Consider the following 22,678-nt stretch of genomic DNA (forward strand, 5'->3'; position numbering starts at 1 on the left):
ATTGTGGATCCTCAAGTCATAACATCTGAAACAGACAAGGCTGCTGTGATGTACAGTCAGAGTCTGTGCAACAACAGCAAGGCTAAAATTCATGTCACCAAACCAGCTGAAGTCTGTGATATCTGCATAAAAAAGGCTGGAAACAAAGGCAAAAGGCTGCTGACTTTCCATCTGTCCAGACCTGCAGCCCCTCTCTGCTTGCCTGCTGATTTGACCTACTGATCATCTGGTGTCATCTACATTCAGGTTTTAAAGGTGATATGTTATTGCTTTTTTGGCTAAGATAAGCGGCTGGATTAGAAACCTATTTTAGGGTTTAATGTGTGTTTGATCTGAGCTATCTTTCTGAAAAAGAACCTCTTTGTCATTATTCTTGTATTTATATCATTGTCTCTGCTGTTATGTAAATAAACTATTTTTATAATACCTTTGGGTGCGATGTCAATTCTGTTAGTATTTGGACTTTAGGATTCAGATCTATTATACTGAGAATTCATGTTTCCTAATTGCTTCTCTTCTACTGAGAGTGAGGTAATCTGCATTAACCCCACAATTATTACTGATTCTCTACTTGTTACTTTCTAGGCAGCACAGCATCCCCCTAGCTGTGGTCATCACCTAGTCATGCTGTATCTCTAACTTGAGCAGCAGCTTAGTGGTTAGAGCACCAGTCTTGACATCCAAATGTGGCCAATTCAAATCCCACTGCTGCTCCTTGTGATCTTGGGCAAGTCACTTAACCCTCCATTGCCTCAGGTACAAAATTAGATTGTGAGCCCTTCAGGGACGGAGAAATACCCAGTGTACCTGAATGCAACTCACCTTCAGCTACTACAGAAAAAGGTGTAAACAAAATCTAAATAAATAAATAAATAAGACAGACACTAACAACCCAAGGTCTCTAATGCTCAGCTCTACTGGCAGCCTTGCGGTGCTAAACAAGTACCACAAGCAAGAGGTCACAGCAGCTCTTTCTTGAGGCAGATGCAGGGGGCAGGAATGAGTGGGCTTTGGTCCTGCCTCCATTTCCCCCACTAGACCACCAGGGATCAGAGGTAGGCCCAGAGGAGGTTGAGGAGACATTCCAGGGGGAAGGGGGTCTTAATGTGCCAGGCTGGAGGAAGGGTAAATGGGAGAAGTCACAGGCTGGAGGAAGGGTAAACTGGAGAAAGGGGCTGTTTTTGGGGGGGGTGGGAGGGGGGCTCAGAGGGGTAATACAAGGCATTTGAAAGTTATATGGGTCGTGGCCGATATTCAGCCGGGACCCACATAACTGTCTTATGTGGGCTCTGGCTGAATATCAGCTGGGACCCACATAAGCTCCAGTGGCCACTGCATCCATAATTAACCCCAGATATTCCATACCAGTGCCAGTACATAGCCCGACACTAAATATCCAGGGCTAATTTAGTTGATGATGGTCAGCATTTAGAAAATGCTGACCTCCAATGGCTGAATATCAGCCAAGATAACTTTGGGCCATGCTTACTAAGCCACGTTATAGGCACGTTAGCGTCTTTAACACGTGTTTACCATGTACGCACGTTAACCATCTGTGCACCTACAATATCCCCATAGGCACCTACACATTTAGTGCACAGGTTAATTGTAGGCACGTTAAAAACACCAACACACCTTAGTAAACAGGGCCCTTTGAGTCTTAGGAGATTAGTAAATGAGATGAGATCAATTTTTAAAGGGAATTAGTGATCTAGCTGGATACACTGTCTGAAAATGTACCTTGTCCAATCTGGCTAAAAATACTGTGAGGGTTCTATAGACTGCATATTTTTTTGTTGGAATTGTAGGGAAGTATTTTCATCAGTGGGTTTTGGGCAGGAACAGAAAATAACATGAATAGCTTGGATTTTCAAATTGATGTCTGTTATTTAACAAACACAAAAGAGAGGGTAGTACAGCATACAAGCATATAACACAAACAAGAAAAGCAACACTGGGCCTTCAAGAAAGAGATAATAGCTGTCCTTTATTGTGAAAAAGACCAGACATGGACCGTGTTTCGGCGCACAAGCGCCTGCCTCAGCGGTCACAGTAAATCTTCACAGTATATGTACAATGGTTTTCAAACAGTCTAAAGTAAGAGTGCCAGCAACTGCTAGACCTTCATTAAATCAAGCCAGACGCTGGGCGGTTTTCTTAACAGACAGCGTCTGGCTTGATTTAATGAAGGTGTAGCAGTTGCTGGCACTCTTAATTTAGACTGTCGGGTCTTTTTCACAATAAAGGACAGCTATTATCTCTTTCTTGAAGGCCCAGTGTTTCTTGTTTGTGTTATTTAACAAAGAAATGTTACCTACATTAAAAAAACAAAGAAACAAACAAACAAAAAAAAACCTGATACAAAAATCCACTGGTATATTGAACCTGTGGCAGTTTTCCAAATGAAAGAATATATGTATGCTTGCCCTTCAAAAATTAAGTCCAGGGCCTGGGATATTTTATAAGGTAACAATTGTTTTCTCTTTTTATATGACTACAAATTGAATATGTGTGTCATGTATTTGCAGGGGTGACTAACATGGGATATATGTTTTTCATCTCTATCCATTTATTTTCTTTTTTTTCACTTTTTTTTTGATAGGTACACTTGTCTCTCATTTATTGATTTCTGTTTTGATGTGTATGTTCTGATTATGGTTTGTTTTTGTTGTGGTTTAGTATGTACATTTTGGTTTTGTGGTATGTATGTGGTTTAATTACTTCTGATGTAGGCAGTCCTGTGCCAAAACATTCAGGCTAATGGCCATATGGCAAAGGAACTGGGCACTTGTATATTTTACTGTACCACCTGTTTTATGCCAGCATTTTAAATAAATTGGTTTGAACCAACTGTTTCATCCGTTGCTTGTGTGTTCAATTTACTCTTGATGCAGCTGGTATTTGTCTTTTGTTTTGCCTGACTGATACGTTGCAAACGTACTTGTCATCTACAAAAGCCCTCCATCAGTTCTGACATCCATTTTTTTCTCACTTCATTTCATTCAGCATTTGTCGCTCAACAGCTTCCTGTAAAGAGATCTTTTGTTTGTTAATTTTTTTGAGACCAAAACCTGCACCTGTTCTCTGCTCTATTTTACTATAGCAGTTCATGTCAGGGTCACAGGGTGAGATATTTCAGTAATTATTTAAGACTTTGCTCACCCAAAGGATATGCAAAATTTCTGATTTCATCAAGAGAAAAAGCGATCTAAGGGGCCCTTTTACTAAGCTGGTTAACGCGGAAGCAATTACGCCCTCATTCTATACAGTTCCACATGCAGATTTCCAGCTAGCAGGCAAATTTGTGCTCTCACTTTATAGAATAGTGATTGTTGATTGTTAAATTGGAGGAGTGGCCTAATGGTTAGTGCACTGGACTTTGATCCTGGCAACCAGGGCCTAATTCCTACTGCAGCTCCTTGTGACCCTGGGCAAGTCACGTAACCCTCCATTGCTCCAGATACAAAAGCTTAGATTGTGAGCATTCTAGAGACAGAGAAAGTACCTGCGTATAGGGCCAGATTCTATGTATGACGCCTGAAAAAATATACACCTAGCCGTATCCTCTAAAGTAAACCTATATTTTATAGAGTGGGCTTAAATTTCCACGCAGTATATAGAATACACCAAGCACCTCTCCATGCGGTCAAATTTGGTCGCATCCATTTAGGCCACGTTTTACTTGGCATAAATACTGGTGAGTACTTTTAGGTGCAGAAGGCCATATTCTATAACAGTGTGAGTAAAGTTTGGAATGCCTGTGAAACACCCATTTCCCTACCCATAACACATCCCTTTCTGGCTGCACGCATTAGAATTTTCTGTGTAACAGAATACAGTTTTTCCTTAGATTACTCCTGAGCCTATAACCTCTTAACATCATCCTATGCCTTCTCATTCCATCCAGAGTTTTCCTTCATTTGAAAAAGGCTCACCTACTGTACATTAACACCACTGAGGTATTTAAACGTCTCTATCATAACCCCTCTTTCCCACTTCTCTTCCAGCCAGTGGTGTACCAAGGGGGGGTCGGTGGGGGCGGTCCGCCCCGGGTGCATGCCGCTGGGGGGGTGCTGCGTGCCTGTTGGCTCTTCGTTTTCATGCTCCCTTTGCCCTGGAACAGGTTACTTCCTGTTCCAGGGCAGAGGGAGCATGAAAACGAAGAGCCAGCAGGCGCACGGCACCCCCCCCAGCGGTGTGCACCCAGGGGTTTCTTTTGCCGGGGGGGGGGGGGCGTCATGCTGTTCCGGGGGGGGGGGGGCGCTGCACCCGGGGGTCGGGGCGCATAGGCGATCCGCCCCGGGTGTCAGCCCCCCTAGGAAGGCCACTGCTTCCAGCATATACATGTTGAGGTTCAGAAGCCTGCCCCTATGTGGAGACAAACAAAGCAGATCAGTCAGTAATACAAATCAAACTTTATTATAGGGTAAACAGCCTAATAGAAAATGCCTGACACAGTGAAATTGAGGAGTGTTGTTACACACTATCATTCTCTGGAGTGCCATTTTGCCTCTGATGAAGCCTTTATGCTGTTTTTTTTTGCATGCTATTGTGCCTTTATTTATTTATTTATTTAGATTTTGCTCACACCTTTTTCAGTAGTAGCTCAAGGTGAGTTACATTCAGGTACACTGGATATTTCTCTGTTCCAGGAGGGCTCAAAATCTAAGTTTGTACCTGAGGTAATGGAGGGTTAAGTGACTTGCCCAAGATCACAAGGAGCAGCAGCGGGATTTGAACTGGCCACTTCTGGATTACAGGATTGGTGCTGTAACCACTAGGCCACTCCTCTCCTCCACTCCACTCCACTTCTTTGTTTATTTATTACATATGATGGTAACTAAAGCATGTAGTATTTAACACTTGCTGTTGATGAAGATCTTATTTTAGAGCCCCTGACACAGCCCCTTTTGGACGAAACACAGCCCACGTCGGACATTTTCTATTGGGGTGTTTACCCTATTATAAAGTTTGATTTGCATTACTGACTGATCTGCTTTGTTTGTCTCCACGTTGGAATTTGCGGATCGTCTGCCTTGTTGTTTTTTTGGACCTATATGTTTTATGACAGAGATCGCTGACCAATTTTGTAGCCGCCCCCTGGACCCACTCCATCCTGTTTATATCTCTTCATAGGTATGGTCTCTTTGACTTATGCGTGTAACTGCCAACTTTATGCACAACCATTTACACCAGCCTTTGGCATGGCATAAGTGCTCACGCCTAAAGTTACTTCTATTCTATAATGGCAATTTTGCAGACAATTGCCATTATAGAATTGGCGTTTAGCACCCATATTTTTTGCGTCTAATGTTTGGTGCATTTGCTTGAATCTACTGATTAGTGTTTCCTATTTAGGAGGCGAACAAAAAAAGCAACACTGGGCCTTCAAGACTGAGACAACAGGAGTCCTTTAATAACAAGTGACCCGTCACGGGCCGTGTTTCGGCGTTACACAACGCCTGCCTCAGAAGTCTAACAACAAAACATAAAGTAACATATAAATAAGAATAATCAACAAATAATTAAAAAATATATATAATGAAAATTAATAATAATAATATTGATTGTAAAATGACATGTAATGAAAGAATAGCATCACTATAAACAGAGTATTGCTGATACTTTTTCTTAAAAAATATATATCAACATATATCAAACAGATCGATACATAGACATCCATATCTGAATATTCAGATATGGATGTCTATGCATCAATCTGTTTGATATATGTGTAGTTGTTTCTGTTCATCATTATCATTTTTTTATCAATATCATTAATTTTTGGAATTTCCAATATATATATATATATATATATATATATATATATATATATATATATTTTTTTTTTAAAGAAAAAGTATCAGCAATACTGTTTATAGTGATGCTATTCTTTCATTACATTATTTGTCTGTCATTTTACAATCATTATTATTATTATTATTAATTTTCATTATATATATATATATTTTTTTTTTAATTATTTGTTGATTATTCTTATTTATATGTTACATATGTTTTATTGTTAGACCCCCGAAGCAGGCGTTGTGTAACGCCGAAACACGGCCCGTGTCGGGTCACTTGTTATTAAAGGACTCCTGTTGTCTCAGTCTTGAAGGCCCAGTGTTGCTTTTTTTGTTTGTATACTTTTTGTGTATGCTGTATTACCCTCTCTGTCTGTTCTCTATTTAGGAGGCATAAATGGTGCTGCATTAACTCTGCATTAGCTTTCCACACCCACTCTCCTCCTATGCCATGCCGCCTGACACAAAAAGCACTTAATGTACACTTGACCACATGGTAACTGCTAAATTGCAGTAAAGTCCCGTAAAGCAGCACTGCGCTAGAGGTTGCTGCATGGGATGCTGTGCGTTAAGAGCCAGATTCTGTAAATGGTGTCTAAAAAATAGCGCTTAGCATGATTATCTAAACCATGGCTAAAGTTAGGTGTGGTCTATAGAATAGTGCATAGAGCCAGGGAACATGCCTTCATGTAGGTGTGGCCATTTACGCCACTGAAAACTTGGTGTAAATACCTACACCTAAATGTAGGTGCATTCCCCCTAATTCTATAACCATGCAATAAATTTGTGGAACACCCCAGACACACCCAAACTCCTCCCGTGGCTACACCCCTTTTCAGCTAAATGTGTTAGGATTTATGTGCGCCTCATTTTAGAATATGCTTACGAAGATGTGTGTATGTGTAAATCCTAATTATTTTTTATTTTATTTTTGTTACATTTGTACCCCGCGCTTTCCCACTCATGGCAGGCTCAATGCGGCTTACATGGGGCAATGGAGGGTTAAGTGACTTGCCCAGAGTCACAAGGAGCTGCCTGTGCCTGAAGAATTGCCAGTTATTGCTAATTGGGTGTTATCAGCCAATTATCATCACTGACTGGATCATGAATCAATTAAGGTGTGCGTGTAAATTGGATGCACGCCCAATTTAACATGCACAACTCACCGCGCCTTATATAGAATCCAGGGTAAGTATTTAATGTGGTTTAGTAAAAGAGCCTGTAAGAGATTCATCTGTTCTGTCATTCCTCCATCAACTCCTGCACACCAAGGCCACTGTTCTGTCATTCTTCCACCATCTCCTGCACACCAAGGCCACTGTTCTGTCATTCCTCCGCCATCTCCTGCACACCAAGGCCACTGATCTGCCATTCCTCCGGCATCTCCTGCTCACCAAGGTCACTATTCTGTCATTCCTCCGCCATCTCCTGCACACCAAGGCCACTGATCTGCCATTCCTCCGCCATCTCCTGCTCACCAAGGTCACTGTTCTGTCATTCCTCCGCCATCTCCTGCACACCAAGGCCACTGATCTTTCATTCCTCCGCCATCTCCTGCTCATCAAGGCCACTGTTCTGTCATTCCTCCGCCATCTCTTGCATACCAAGGCAACTGTTCTGTCATTCCTCCACCATCTCCTGCACACAAAAATCACTGCTCTGTCATTACTTCTTCATCTTGCTCATTCTTGTCCCCCTCCTTCCCTCAGACTACTACTACTATGCCACTCTTCCACCCTCCCCCTCTCACTCTCCTTAGGCTTTCACTTTTTCTCCCTTGGAATCTAAAATGTACAGCGCCTGTGGAGAACACACTGCCTGCATGTTTGGCGTGTTTCTTTTTCTTTCTTTATTTTTAAAAATTCTAATCATATATTCTATTGTCCTTATAATCTTTTCTCCAATAAAATACACATTGTTTATATATTTTTAGCTGTAGAAAAGTGAACTTGGACTCCAATCTGTATGTAAAAAATGATGGCAGGCATTAATAGCAGTGGACCTATTTCAAGGATGTTCTGTTACAAGAGAACCATCCAAATAGCTGAGACTTTAATTACTTGCAATAACACAGGAGAGAGTTGATGAAGCCTTTTGTTCCAGTATGAGATAAAAAAAAAAAAAAAAGAAACTCTTTTCTGAATTTGGAAAGACTGAAATAAAAAAAGAAAAGAGATTATTCTTGGACTGAGCCATATCTGATTGCTTCTTTAATGAGTATGTGGCAGGAGGACTCAAAATTCATAAGTCTGGCACAGCAATAGGAGACGATTTTGGAGAAATAGCTATTTAATATTGTTAAGCAACCAACAGCTAATAAGGAAAGCCAGGGAATTACTGAACTTTGCAAGATTTTGAAGACTAACTCAAGTCTTGCCCATAGATCTCTTATCTGGCTCATCTTGATAATGAGGAAGCAGACCAGAGGGAATCAGCAAAACAAAGTGCAGCAAACCAAATAAACAGTGAATTGGCCCTCAGATGAAACAGAATCTGGAGGCAGAAATAAGAGATACCAAAATTGTATTAAAAGACCCCGACATGGCCTATGTTTTGGCATTTTGCCTGCATCAGGGGTCAATAATGATCTGACAGATAAGGCTTCCAGCGATGTTCACACACTAGTAATCCAACAAATAGGATAGTGGGATTGAGTGCAGATTCCTGAAGACTGGCATGGTTCAAAGTATAAATCTTTGCTGTTTTGGCTCTGAACCCTCTTCCTCTTCTCATTCTGCTCCAGCTATCCTAGTCCTGTGTCTAAAACTTATGATATCAATTTATCAGCCTCGTCAATGTCTTTGATCTTCACAGGAGTTTTTGTTACCCTTTCTATCTGCTGAGCCTTGCTGGCTGCTTAGTACGAAAAAAAACAAAGACTTTGTGTGGGAAGGCCCTGGAATTCTGGAATGGCCTACCATCTTATACCAGGGGCATGGCACAATTAATCACTGGGGTTTACTAAGCCGCTAACGAGGCTTAGTAAATAGACCCCTATATCTTTTACGAAAGCACTGAAGACATGGCTATTTAGGAATTACTCATCCTATTAATGATTGCTGTTTTTATGATGTTTGTAAAATTTATATATTTGACAACCTTGGGTATTGTATTAATCCTATGGTTAATCTTGGATGTAACCGGCTTTCAACTTGAGGGTTTAGTGGGATATAAATGCTTATAATTAATTAAACTAAGCTCTCATAAATAGAACTGTAGCACATTTATTTATTTTATTTATTTATTGAGAAAAAAAAGAAGAAAAAAGTGGAAAAACACAACTTCAAGAGATCAATCCGAGACAAGGGGTGAGATGCTCCAGGAAAACTTTATTAGGGACCCTACACGGTCCGTGTTTCGGCTTTTAAAAAAGCCTTCATCAGGGGTCTATAAAATAATATAACACATATATAATTAAAATCAAATCAAATCAAATATATAACACCAAATATCAAAACTTAATGTAAAAACACGTAATGTGAAAAATACCTAATATAAAACATTATTAATATGAATCAAGTCCTCTAACTTAGAATTTAATATATTAACTAAATCAATACAAATACTATTACTATATCATCAGACAAACATCATAGAAATCAAATGGTAAATAAATAATATATAATTTGATTAGCATAATAGAACCATTTATAGACCCCTGATGAAGGCTTTTTTAAAAGCCGAAACACGGACCGTGTAGGATCCCTAATAAAGTTTTCCTGGAGCATCTCACCCCTTGTCTCGGATTGATCTCTTGAAGTTGTGTTTTTCCACTTTTTTCTTCTTTTTTGTTGTACTTTTTGTGGAAACTTCGAACCCCTTTTGTGCCTGCGATTTATTTATTGAGAACATTTATATCCTACATATTCCCACTAAGGCAGGCTCTATGTGGCTTACAATGTTTTAGTAAAAGAACATCATAACAATTCTAGTACAACACAAAGTATAAGGTACATAAAGGAAGGAAGAACAACAGGAGAAATGAAAGAGGGATACCAAGAGGTTAAGCAGCAGAGGAGCATGATCTATCACAAAGATAAGTCTTGAGGGATTTTTTAAACAGATTGTGATCGGCAATCTCTTTTAGCGTTGACGGCAGAGCATTCCAGTAGCGGGATAAAGAAAGCAGAAAGAGGAGGCGAAGAGTAGCTTGTATCTTAGGTTCCTGCAGTTGGGATAGTGGAGATTGAGGTAATTGCGGGACGGCTTCTTGGAATTTCTGAGAGGAAGGTCAATCAAGCTGTACATGTAAGCTGGAGCATCCCCATATAGGATTTTGTGAGTAAGAGCACAGAGTTTGAACTCGATGCGCGCTTTAATCGGTAGCCAGTGGAGCTTCTCTCTGAGAGGCTTAGCTGCCTCAAACCTGGATTTACCAAATAGTAATCTCGCTGCTGTGTTCTGCACCATCTGGAGTTTCTTAACGTATCTTAAAGTTTCAGCGCTGCCAAATATCCCAGTAATAAATTGGAATATTTTGCACACCCTAAGCTCATTTGGAAAGGTAGGCTAAAAATAAAAAATTTGTATTATTATTATTAACATCTCTAAAATAGAGCTGTAGTTTATTTGAAAGACAACATAGGAAAATTACAGCCCCTGCTGGACCTAATTTCAAGTTCCAGTACTTTCCAAATGGCACATGTCACCAGCACTTTAATTTACCTCCCATTCTATAAACTATAGAATGTGCATTTGCTTTAAAAATAATGGTGAAACATAATGAAATGGCCTTATGATTTTAAAATCATTCATTTCAATTCATTTTCAGATCTATTAGTCTATGAGGCCAGGAAGGCAGCCTATTTCTCTGTCTATCCAAAACAGAGGAGCTGCCTTGGGAAGAGACAACAAAGATGCAACAGTCACTTTACCAATCATGTTGACACTTTTTGATAAGCAGCCAAAAAAGCCTAACCCAGACTCACTTCCTTCAAAACCATGACCTATGATGTCAGCAGAAAATTAAATAAACAGTAGCACTAATTTCTGTTCCTGGAATTCATAGTGTTAGTTGCAGGCTTGGAGCAGGACTGGGTCAAGGGACTGTTGCACCCTGAGCCATCTTTTGCATTTATGTCCCCATCTTTGGGCCAATCTTGCAGTACAAGCTGATTAGATTGGAAGTTCATTTTTAGCCAGTGCAGTCACCAGCTTAAGTTAAACACAGGACCTATGTTTTAACAGAATTTTTCATATAGAAAACAGAGACAATCATCTACTAAAGAATAAGAAACCACAAAATGAAAATGAAACCCTCCTGAAAAATAGGGGAAAAGATCCTTGACACATTCCAGGATAAAATGTCCAATGATCCATCACCCCCACTATGTTAACAAAAACATAAGCACAGGATTGAACACACCACACTCCACCATCTCCCCCGGCGTCCTAGCTTCCACCAGGGGAGCAAGCAAATGTCCACTGGTACACAACCAATCCACAGAATACATGACTAGTAATAGCTGTAAACAGCAAAGGTAATAGCAAAGAAAATTAAATAACACCCGCAGTCCCCACATTCATGCAGAGCATCCTCCCTCCTCACCCACCCTCCCTAAACCCTCCCAACCCCTCACGCAGTCCTACAATCTCACATACACCCAACATACCCAGCCAAGCAGGTCAACAGATCAAGATATGGATACTTCCCAGGGTCCCAACCCCCCAAATCACTGAGTTTAAAGTCACCAACAGAAACACTGGCTGAAGTCTAAACCTGGTGGTCAGGAGATCTGTCAAAATGGCACTTAATAGTAGACAGATGAGCAGGCCCCAAAAGAGCTTCAGGTAGCTCCTTCCATAGCAGGAAGAAGGTTATTAAGGAAATCCTTCGCTGCTGAGACAGTGTCTAAAATCTTCCAATGACCCGTACACTGGACCTAATTGAACCCACTTCTCAGCTAGCACAGCACACAAGGTGTATAATTGCTTCTGCCACCCTGTCAGTGCTGGTAAATAATCCTGGAAGATGCGGCATCTTGTTAGCTTTCTACTGGCAAAATATCTCAATTTATGTATCTAATTGTGCAGTTTAACAATAGCCACATGCGGGCTTAAGTTCCAGAAGCCCTTTTGGCCTAAGTGATGAGCCCATTCCAATTTAGCCATCCTGCATAGGAAATTCCATTTCCAAACAGCTTTGCAGCACAGAGATCAGCTGATTAACTGCCACATTTTCAGGTATACCCAGGAATTGGAGATTACCGCATCTTGGGAGCCTTTACTAAAGATTAGCTCAAATTATCTGTAGCAGGGCCCATAGGAATACAATGGGTCCTGCTGTAGATAACATTTGAGCTAATCCTTAATAAAAGACCCCCTAGAGCAGTTGTCAAGATCTTCTAGCTTTTCAGCATGCTGACAAAACTGTGTCTGTATGGATTCCAAGTCTGCAGTCCTCGCATGTGAGGCATCCTCCAACGCGGACAAATGTTCTTCCATGGTCCGATTCTGTGTCTCAGTGAATAATTGCTCTAAATGTGTTATTTGACTGGACAGTGTCTCTAAATGAGGTCCCAACATGTGGGTGACTGCTTGAGTTAAGTTCGCAAGAACCGCCTCCATGAACTGCAATACAGTGGCCGGGAGCAGCTTTGCCATTTTATCCTCTGGCTACTTAGCATGGTTGCAGTCTTTCTTTCCAGGTTTCACTGACATATCACCTTCCACTCGCAACAGAAATTTGTCAATACACTCTCTGCAACTTCATCAGGATCTGACTTACTTTCCACCACATAAAAAGGTGATTTAATGTAAATATTGGGGTTGGGGCTCTGGAGCTGGTCTGACAAACATCCTCCTACTCTTACAGCATCACGTGACTCCTCGTCCAAACCTTTTTTAAACCCAGATATGCTAACTGCTGTAACCACATCCTCTGGCAATGAGTGAAAAAAATATTTCTTCACAAAACTGGTGCTAAATTAAGGTAAATCTATACAAAGCAGGAAAGACACCAGGGAAGAAAGCTTATCCAATCTATTTTTCTACTAAATATTTTAATGAAAGGAAAAAAACCCTCAGAACCTATCGGACCTGACGTCTTAGGTTACAATGTGCCAAGTATTGGCCGTTGATAGTTTCTATCATGGGTTTTTTTAAAGGTTTCTCCTTGCTTTTTTTTTTATCGTGCTCAATGGTGTGCTTCAAAAATTAAAGATGTAAATACTGACTGTAGTCACACAAACAGGCTTAATCAAAAGCGCCAAATATATATGAAGCAACACTTAGCACGATAAAAAAAAAAGCAAGGAGAAACCTTAAAAACTCCCATGATAGAAACTATCAACGGCCAATACTTGGCACGTTGTAACCTAGGACGTCAGGTCTGATAGGTTCTGAGGGGTTTTCTCCTTTCATTAAAATATTTAATAGAAAAATAGATTGGATAAGCTTTCTTCCCTGGTGTCTTTCCTGCTTTGAAAAAATATTTCCTCATTCTTTTTACAAGTATAACCATGCAATTTCTTTGAGTGCCCCTAGTCTTTGTACTTTTTGAAAGAGTAAAAAATCGATTCACTTTGTACACCATTGTACACCACTCAGGATTTTGTAGACCTCAATCATAGGCCTCCTCAGTCATCCAAGCTGTAGAGCCCTAACCTCTTTAGCCTTTCCTTATATGAGAAGGACTTCCATCCCCTTTATCATTTTGATCACCCTTCTTTGAACCTTTTCTAATTCCGCTATCTTTTTTTGAGCCTCACAATACATGGATAAATATATTCAAATCTATGGCACAATGGACAAATTCCCTACATGCACCCCTTTGTAAGAGTCCATGGACACAGAGAATGATGCATCATCCACAGGTATGAATGTTGGCAAGGAAGCCAAGGATACACAAGCCACAGCCAGCTGGAATGAAGACATAGATCCAGAACAACAGAATATGAATACAGGCAGAGGAATCAGGGATCACAGCCAACTGGAAACTCAGGAGGCACCAAGTACCAAGAGCCATGGGAATCACGGAACCACAAATATCACAAGTACCACAGATAATGACCCAATGCTGATCTAGCCCAAAAGCAGGGCATATGAACTCTTGCCGTTTGGGTTGGGCCTAGCCAGGGCCAATTAGAGGAGACACACAGAGACAGACCGGATTAGAAAATAAAGGACACACCTACCCCATGAAGAAATAGATGAAGATATATCTCCTCCTATAGACAGTGAGGCTCATGCCCAGACAGCACTGGGCAATTTCTACTAAGAACCCACTTAATATAAGCAATAGATTTGGATAATTTGGAATCATTTCTATTTGTTTTTAATTTGAATTATTCTAAGCTATCCTGGCCTATTGTACATGTTCTTTATCAGGATATCCTAATTTCCCTGTAAATGAACTTGCATCACTTCCTAGTATTCATCAGAGGTTGAGCATTTGGCCACCTGAGGGTCTCAGCTAGCCTTTGCAAACCTCTCCTGTACCTGCACCTGTGCTACTTCTCTGAAACCTCCTCTCCCCACCGTGTTCACACTCACCCAGGCAAGTTCCCATCTCACTAGCTAGTTCATCATTCATTGATCTGAATTTTTATTGCATTCAGATGTACAGGAAAGCTTTCTTATGCTAATTCTCTGCTGAGAACATGCCAGATTCGTGGACTAGAAATGTTTTAGATAAATAAAATAAGACTAAATTAGCATCTATCCTGCAAAAAAATAAAATTCTCTCCCCTCTCCCCAGCAAATCTCATACATAATTGAAACATCATTTTATTTTTCTGTCCAAAATGATTTTGCAGACTATTTCTTTCAGATAATTTTGTAGTTGATTTTTATGTATTAAATTATAATTCTAGGACAAATTTAGCCCAAATTAGTTGCTGCTCGTCTCAGATGCATATCACGCATCTGATACACCACTGTTGCTATCCCCATATAATTTATTATAAACTTATCAACCACCTTTCCAGTCCCATTACATTAGTTCGCTGACTCTGTAGTCTCCCTGCTCTGCCCCTTTGCTAGTTCTGTATTTATTATAAAGCCCTTTTTACCAGATGACATAATTTCTTATTTGCAGATTCTGTTTAAGCAACAAAAGTATGCCTGGATGAATATAAATACATCTGCCAGGATGACTAAGAGCAGATGTAATAGCAATGTGTTAAGTCTCAGGCAGATATAAATTCAAAATTCAAGTTGTACTAACATGGCTGCCAGTGCTTCAGCCATATAGTTTTACAGATTGAGATAGCATATGTTTGAAAACCTGCTGGCATCAATTGGTATCAGTTAGAATAAGGGTGTCTGCAGCCTTTAAAAATCTTATTCAGCTTTGCAAACTTTTACACAGGAGATATTCCTGAAAGCAGGGTTCTTTGCAGGTATTGGTCACTTTTACGGAACCAATGAAAAAATATTCACAAAACATTGTAGTGGATATTGGTGGAAATATACTTAGTTGGATCAAGGGTTTCCTAACCACAAGAACATATCAAGTGAAATCAAACTGAAGCACATAGGCGGTCGGTGGCCCAACTGTTTGGGGAGGCTAAAGGGGCGGGGTTAGGGGTGGGGCCAGGGGTGGAGCTTAAATCCATAATTGTCTGATCACACACAGAAAAAATAAATAAATAAATGTCACAATACCTTTTATTAAATTTAGATATTAGCTATGTATCATATGTCAAAGAATAAAGTGGTTGCTCAAAGCATATACTAACCACAATCGCTCAACTGCAAAACACTATGCACAACTTTGTGCAAAAACACACTCAGAACCTTACTGTACCATAAATATTACACTGGGCAGAACCTAATACACCAATATACCACCCATACGGAAAATGTAGACCGTCAACAATATTGAAACAAGGGATCATAATATCACAATTCTCATGTAGAGCCACAAAACATCCTCATTCATGTTTAATGTGGGATAAAATGTCATAAATAAGTAAATAAACTTTTAATGTTGAACACCTAATTCTCAAAGTGGACATATTCCAAACACTATAATGAAAATAAAATGATCTTTTCTACCTTTGTTGTCTGGTGACTTTGTTTTTCTGATTGTGCTGGCCCAGTATCCGATTCTGCTGCTATCTGTCGTCTTAACTCCGTTTCCAGGGCTTCCTTTCCATTTATTTGTTTACTTTCCGCCTTTCTTCTTCATTTCTTGTCCTACATCCGTAAGTAAAAGCTGGGTCCTCCGCAACTTGACTGTCCAGTGGATCCAGCTTTTGCCTATTTTCTTCATCCATGTGCAGTTTTTCTACTCTCTTCCTTTTCTGTTATCTCATCTCCTTCCTCACTCTTCCCTCCCCCTCCATGTCCAGCAACCCTTCTCTCCCCCCTACCCTCCCCTCCATCTACCCATATCCAGCAACCCTCCTCTCCCCTTCCCTCCATCCACCAACCCTCCTCTCTCCTTCTTCCACCATGTCCAGCAACCCTCCTCTCCCCTTCTTCCACCATGTCCAGCAACCCTCCTCTCCCCTTCCCTCCATCCAGCAACCCTCCTCTCCCCTTCTTCCACCATGTCCAGCAACCCTCCTCTCCCCTTCCCTCCATCCAGCAACCTTCCTCTCCCCTTCTTCCACCATGTCCAACAACCCTCCTCTCCCCTTCTTCCACCATGTCCAGCAACCCTCCTCTCCCCTTCCCTCCATTCAGCAACCCTCCTCTCCCCTTCATCCACCATGTCCAGCAACCCTCCTCTCCCCTTCCCTCCATCCAGCAACCCTCCTCTCCCCTTCTTCCACCATGTCCAGCAACCCTCCTCTCCCCTTCCCTCCATCCAGCAACCCTCCTCTCCCCTTCTTCCACCATGTCCAGCAACCCTCCTCTCCCCTTCCCTCCATCCAGCAACTCTCCTCTCCCCTGCCCTCTCCTCTCCCCTTCTTCCACCATGTGCAGCAACCCTCCTCTCCTCTCCTGTCTGCCCTGTTTCCTTCCTGCCCTCCCAGTACCTTTAAATATTATAGTTTTGCTGGAGTCGCGGGCAGCCGGCATTGAAGACATCGGCAGGCTTACGCTGGTTCCAGCAGCCTTCCCTTCCCTTGTTGCAAGTCGGATGATGGCTCCGCCCTCGTAGAAACAGGAAATACGTCAGAAGAGGGCGGAGCCATCATCCGACTTGCAACGAGGGAAGGGAAGGCTGCTGGAACCGGCGTAAGCCTGCCGATGTCTTCAATGCCGGCTGCCCGCGACTCCAGCAAAACTATAATATTTAAAGGTACGGCGGGGCAGTGGCGGGCTGGGGAGGCTTAGCCTCCCCAAGCCTCTTATACGGGGCGCCTATGCTCAAGCATATCATCACCGTGGAAAGCAGACTGTGGAGTACCTCAAGGATCACCACTATCACCAATCCTCTTCAACCTAATGATGACCCCATTAGCCCAGTCCCTATCCAACCAAGGCCTTAACCCTTTCATCTATGCAGACGATGTCACAATATACATTCCTTACAAACATGATCTGACAGAAATCACCAACGAAATCAAGCTCAGCTTGAACAACATGGACTCATGGGCAAATGCACTTCAAGTAAAACTCAAAAGAAAAACACACTGTCTCATCCTCTCCTCCCAATACAGTGCGGACAACCCCTCAAGTATCAACATCCCAGATTACACCCTCCCTATCTCAGACAGCCTGAAAATCCTCGGCGTTCTAACTAGACCGTAACTTAACACTAGAGAGCCAAGTGAAATCAACAACAAAGAAAATGTTCCACTCAATGTAGAAACTCAAATGAGTGAAACCATTCTTCCTGAGGGAAATATTTCGCAACCTGATACAATCAATGGTACTAAGCCACTTAGACTACTGCAATGGAATCTATGCGGGATGCAAAGAACAAACCTTAAAGAAACTTCAGACCACTCAAAACACGGCAGCCAGGCTTATATTTGGAAAAACGCGATTTGAAAGTGCAAAACCCCTCCGTGAAAAACTACACTGGCTCTCAATCAAAGAACGTATTGCTTTCAAAATCTGCTCCCTGGTTCATAAAATTGTCTTCAGCGAAGCCCCAGGATACATGACAGACCTCATAGATCTACCAACCAGAAACACATCCGAATCATGACAAACATATCTAAATCTCCACTACCCAAGCTGCAAAGGACTTAAATACAAATCAACTTACGCATCCAGTTTCTCCTACATATGCACACAACCGTGGAACGCCTTACCAAAAGCCTTGAAAACAACATATGGCCACCTAAACTTCTGGAAGTCACTAAAAACTAACCTGTTTCAAAAGGCATATCCTACCGATCCAATTTAAATGCTGAACTCTGCAACATACCAAAATTAAAGTATGTAATGGACATAACACAACTCTTCCGCTTTACGATTCCCTAAGGTGACCGTTCCACACGAATCTTATCCTACCACAACATCACTTTGTATTTGTTCACCGGAGTCTGCGAACGCCTCTCTGGTATTATGTAAGCCACATTGAGCCTGCAAATAAGTGGGAAAATGTGGGATACAAATGTAACAAATAAATAAATAAATAAATAAATAAGCTTTTAAGATCAAGCAATTCACATAGCACTTTTTCAAATTCTAGCATGAGGCTCAGCATTGGCCTGTCTTTCCATTTTAGCTTAGCACTATATTGTCTTTGATCACTTGTCACCCCGGTTTTGGCTCCCTCCCTGGCTTTTATTGAACCCAGTTTTTAAACTCAACTTCCTTCATTCTTTTCACCATTCTAGTTCCAGAGCTGTTTTCTGCTTGAATTATCTGCTCTCTCTATATATATTTACAATTCAGAATATGGAAAGGCAGGTATTTTAAAGACCAGCAAAAGTACCTATTACTGCATTTTAAAAATGACATTTTGATTATATAAACATAATCTTCATTGGGATTTAATTACAGTGCTTTTTAAAGAAGCACTATTTGTGTTTTAGGTGTGCATAAACTGGCATTTAGATTCTCCACAAGAATGCTGACAGAAGAAAACTCACAACACAACAATTACAGGCAAAGGAGCGGAACTGTGTAATTCATTGCCTTGAGCGAATATCTGAAATTTAGATGCTCAATAAAAACTTGGCTGTTCCAGAAACACTTTGGCCTTACCACAGGAAAATCTGCTCCACCTGGACACAAGTCCCGAAAGAAGAAGCATGAATCTACCAAATGAACTTTGACAGAGCACTCACAAAATGGAACCCTACCCGTCCCAGTAAAAACGATAAAAGGATTGCAATTCGTATTATGTTAGCCTACATAAATAGTTAATTCTTATAATGTTAGTCCTATATTCGCAGTTAATCCTGAAAGATAATTTAACCCAGTGGCGTAGCCAGACAGCCAATTTTGGGTGGGCCTGAGCCTAAAGTGGGTGGGCACAAAATTATCTCTGCCCCGCCATACCTCCACCTCAAAATATAAATACTTTAGCTAATGAGGATCCTCAAGCTCTGTTAGCTGAAGACTTTCTCCGAAAGCAATTAATACCAATCGGTCCAACACTTTTCTCTCTTCCCCACCTCCAGTCCCCGGTCTGGCACCTCTCCCTAGCTCCACCCCATTGACAATTAATACCTTTAATTAAATTTAGATATTAGATATGTATCAAATGTCAAATAATTTTAGATATTAGATATGTGTCATATGTCAAAGAATAAAGTGGTTGCTCAAAGCATATACTAACCACAATCGCTCAACTGCAAAACACTATGCACAAATTTGTGCAAAAACACACTCAGAACCTTACTGTATCATAAATATTACACTGGGCAGACCCTAATACACCAATATACCGATACGGAAAATTCAGACCGTCAACAATATGAAACAAGGGATCATATCACAATTCTCATGTAGAGCCACTAAACACCTTTTTAGGGTGGATAGTGTTCACAATGAGCTCCTTTTATTAACGACCATATATAGATCCTTCAAGAGGTAGTGTGTCATGATTTAGGCTCTATACCATTTCTGATGTTTTGGTGCCACCTCAGTAAGGCCAACACACAATCTCTCCACTGCAAAACACTATACACAAACTTGTGCAAAAACACACTAATAACCTTACCAAACCATAACAGCACTAATTCCAAGGACAGGACGAGCTACAACCTTATGCGTGGAAAGGCAGCACTACAATTACACCGGGCTCTAAAACACCAGTACACAACCTAGTGAAACAAAAAACAAAACAAAACAAAAAAGGCTGCAAATACTACACGCTAGCAGAATACTGCACCTTGATCATACATGAAAAACACATGACACAACAGCTCTAGAAATGTTAAATAGTAGTAGTAGTAGTAGTAGTAATATGAAGGCAAATTTCTGAACTGGAAAGTTACCTCAAGAAGTCAGACTCAGCATGCAGCAAAACTAGAAAAATTGAAACTTACATGCAAAATATCACAAATGCACATTTCCAAAAGCTGACATATTCCAATTAATAAATTCTGAATTAAAAATTGTTTTCTACCTTTGTTGTCTGATCATTTAGTTTTTCTATTCACTTTGGTCCCAGTGTCTTCTGTTTTATGCAGTGTCTTCTTTCTATTTGATATTTTTTCACTCACCATGTCCACCATATTTTTTCACTCACCATGTCCACCATCCTCCTGTGTCCTTATGTTCTCTCCCCCTGCCCTCCCCTCTCCTCATCCATGTCCAGCAATTTCCTCTCTCCCCTCCATCCATCCATCCATGTCCTGATGTCCAGCAATTTCCTCTCTCCCCTCCCCTCCAGCGATCTGTTCTCTCCCCACCCCCGCCCTCCTCTTCATGTCCAGCGATCTGTTCTCTCCCTCTCCCTCCCCCTGCCGTGATGGCCAGCGATTCTCCCTGCCCTCCCTCAGCTCCCCAACAGCCCTCCGAGTCCTCTCCGTTCCCCCTCCCCTCACATCCATGGCCAGTGATTCTCCCTGCCCTCCCTCAGCTCCCCAACAGCCCTCCGAGTCCTCTCCGTTCCCCCTCCCCTCCATGGCCAGTGATTCTCCCTGCCCTCCCTCACCTCCCCAACAGCCCTCCGAGTCCTCTCTGTTCCCCCCTCCCATCCATGGCCAGCGATTCTCCCTGCCCTCCCTCAGTTCCCCAACAGCCCTCCGAGTCCTCTCCGTTCCCCCCTCCCCTCCCCTCCATGGTCAGCAATTCTCCCTGCCCTCCCTCAGCTCCCCAACAGCCCTCCGAGTCCTCTCCGTTCCCCCTCCCCTCCATCCATGGCCAGCGATTCTCCCTGCCCTCCCTCAGTTCCCCAACAGCCGTCCAAGTCCTCTCCGTTCCCCCCTCCCCTCCCCTCCCCTCAATGGTCAGCGATTCTCCCTGCCCTCCCTCACCTCCCCAACAGCTCGAGTCCTCTCCATCCACCCCCCCCCCGCATGCACACGAGTGTGTTGAACCTGTCCTTTTTCTTTCAGTAGCAGCGAGCGACGTGAAGACACTGCAAGTTCGCCAGCTTCAAGTTCTCCCTTCCCCTTCTTCACACAGCGTCCGACCTGCCTTCGCGGAAACAGGAAATACGTCATCGTAAAGGCGGGACGGACACTGTGTGAAGAGGAAAAGGCCGCCGAGATCTTGAAGTAGTGTCTTCACGTCGCTCGCTGCTACTGAAAAGAAAAATGACAGGTTAAACGCTCTTGCGTGGAGGGGGGGAACAGAATGGAGGAGGAGCGGAGGAGGGCTGCCGGTCGGGCTGAGGGAGGGAAGGAGGCGTGCCACGCGGGGCTTCTTAGAGCGCGAGGCCCTGTCACCCGCACCGCTCGACTCGGGGTGCACCATTCCTGGGTGGGCCTTGGGGTTAAGTGGGTGGGCCTGGGCCCACCCAGGCCCACCCGTGGCTACGCCCCTGGCTTGCTAATATAAAATGTAATTTAATCCTTTTTGCTGTATACTGAATGGTTCCATTGTAAGATATTATTAATTAGTATTCATTAACTTACTGACAACACTGTTAAATGTAAACTGCTTAGAACTTGTCATTAAACCGGTTTATAAATGCCAAATTAAATTAAATTATATTGCATATACATCTAAATCTCAATTTTACTATGCTGGGGTATACATATCTAAAACTGAAAAATATGCATATGGCAAGGGGTGTGGCCTCAGCATGTTTTGGGTGAGACTAGAACTAGCCTAATAAATAAAAGCATATTCCATATTTCAGAAGGGGAATGCACATCAATGTTCAAAAAGATCATCAGGATTTACACCTGCTACCCTGGGATGGCTAGGTTTCAGAAGAATGTTCATATTGGGCTGTGTTCCATTGGAGGGATGAGAGGGGGTTGCCCCCTTAATCCCTCAGTGATTGATGCTTCCTCCTCCACCCCCCCTCCCCCGGCGAAATGCAAAGCTGGCAAGAGATATCAGACTCTGTGGCAGCTTAGGAAAAATAAACATTTATGTTTCTAAAATGGCTAACATAAAGATATATGTTGGAATTTCAGAACATGTGTGCTTATGTGCCTGGTTTGGCCCCATTGATATTTTAGATATTTATAGTTCTAAAATGGATGCTCTTACAGTATGTAACCAGCGCATAAACATCCATTTCTCCATGTGTTGTAGAACAGACTCTTATGTCTGCAGATCCTATTTTAAAATACTAGCGGAACTTGAGACATTTCAACCTCAACTTCTCAATTCCGAATTGTAGGTCCTTTCAAATAATCCACCCCTTCATACCTCAGGAGAAAGCAATGGTGAACTGCACCTGCCATGAAAACCATTTATCATTGTATTGTTCTAGCTAAAATATACTGTTCTAGAATAGCTTAAACACCCAGCATAAACCATCCCTAAGCAGAAGCTTCACCAGTAGACTCTCAATTCTTAAGCAAATCTTCTTTATTGTAGTACTCAGAATAAACAAAGAAAATCCAACTTACAGTTCAGTTTCTTGTAAAAGAATTGTGGCCTTCTGCCCATAG

The sequence above is a fragment of the Microcaecilia unicolor genome, chromosome 3 (genome assembly GCF_901765095.1).
Source record: "Microcaecilia unicolor chromosome 3, aMicUni1.1, whole genome shotgun sequence".
Taxonomy (NCBI): Eukaryota; Metazoa; Chordata; class Amphibia; order Gymnophiona; family Siphonopidae; genus Microcaecilia; species Microcaecilia unicolor.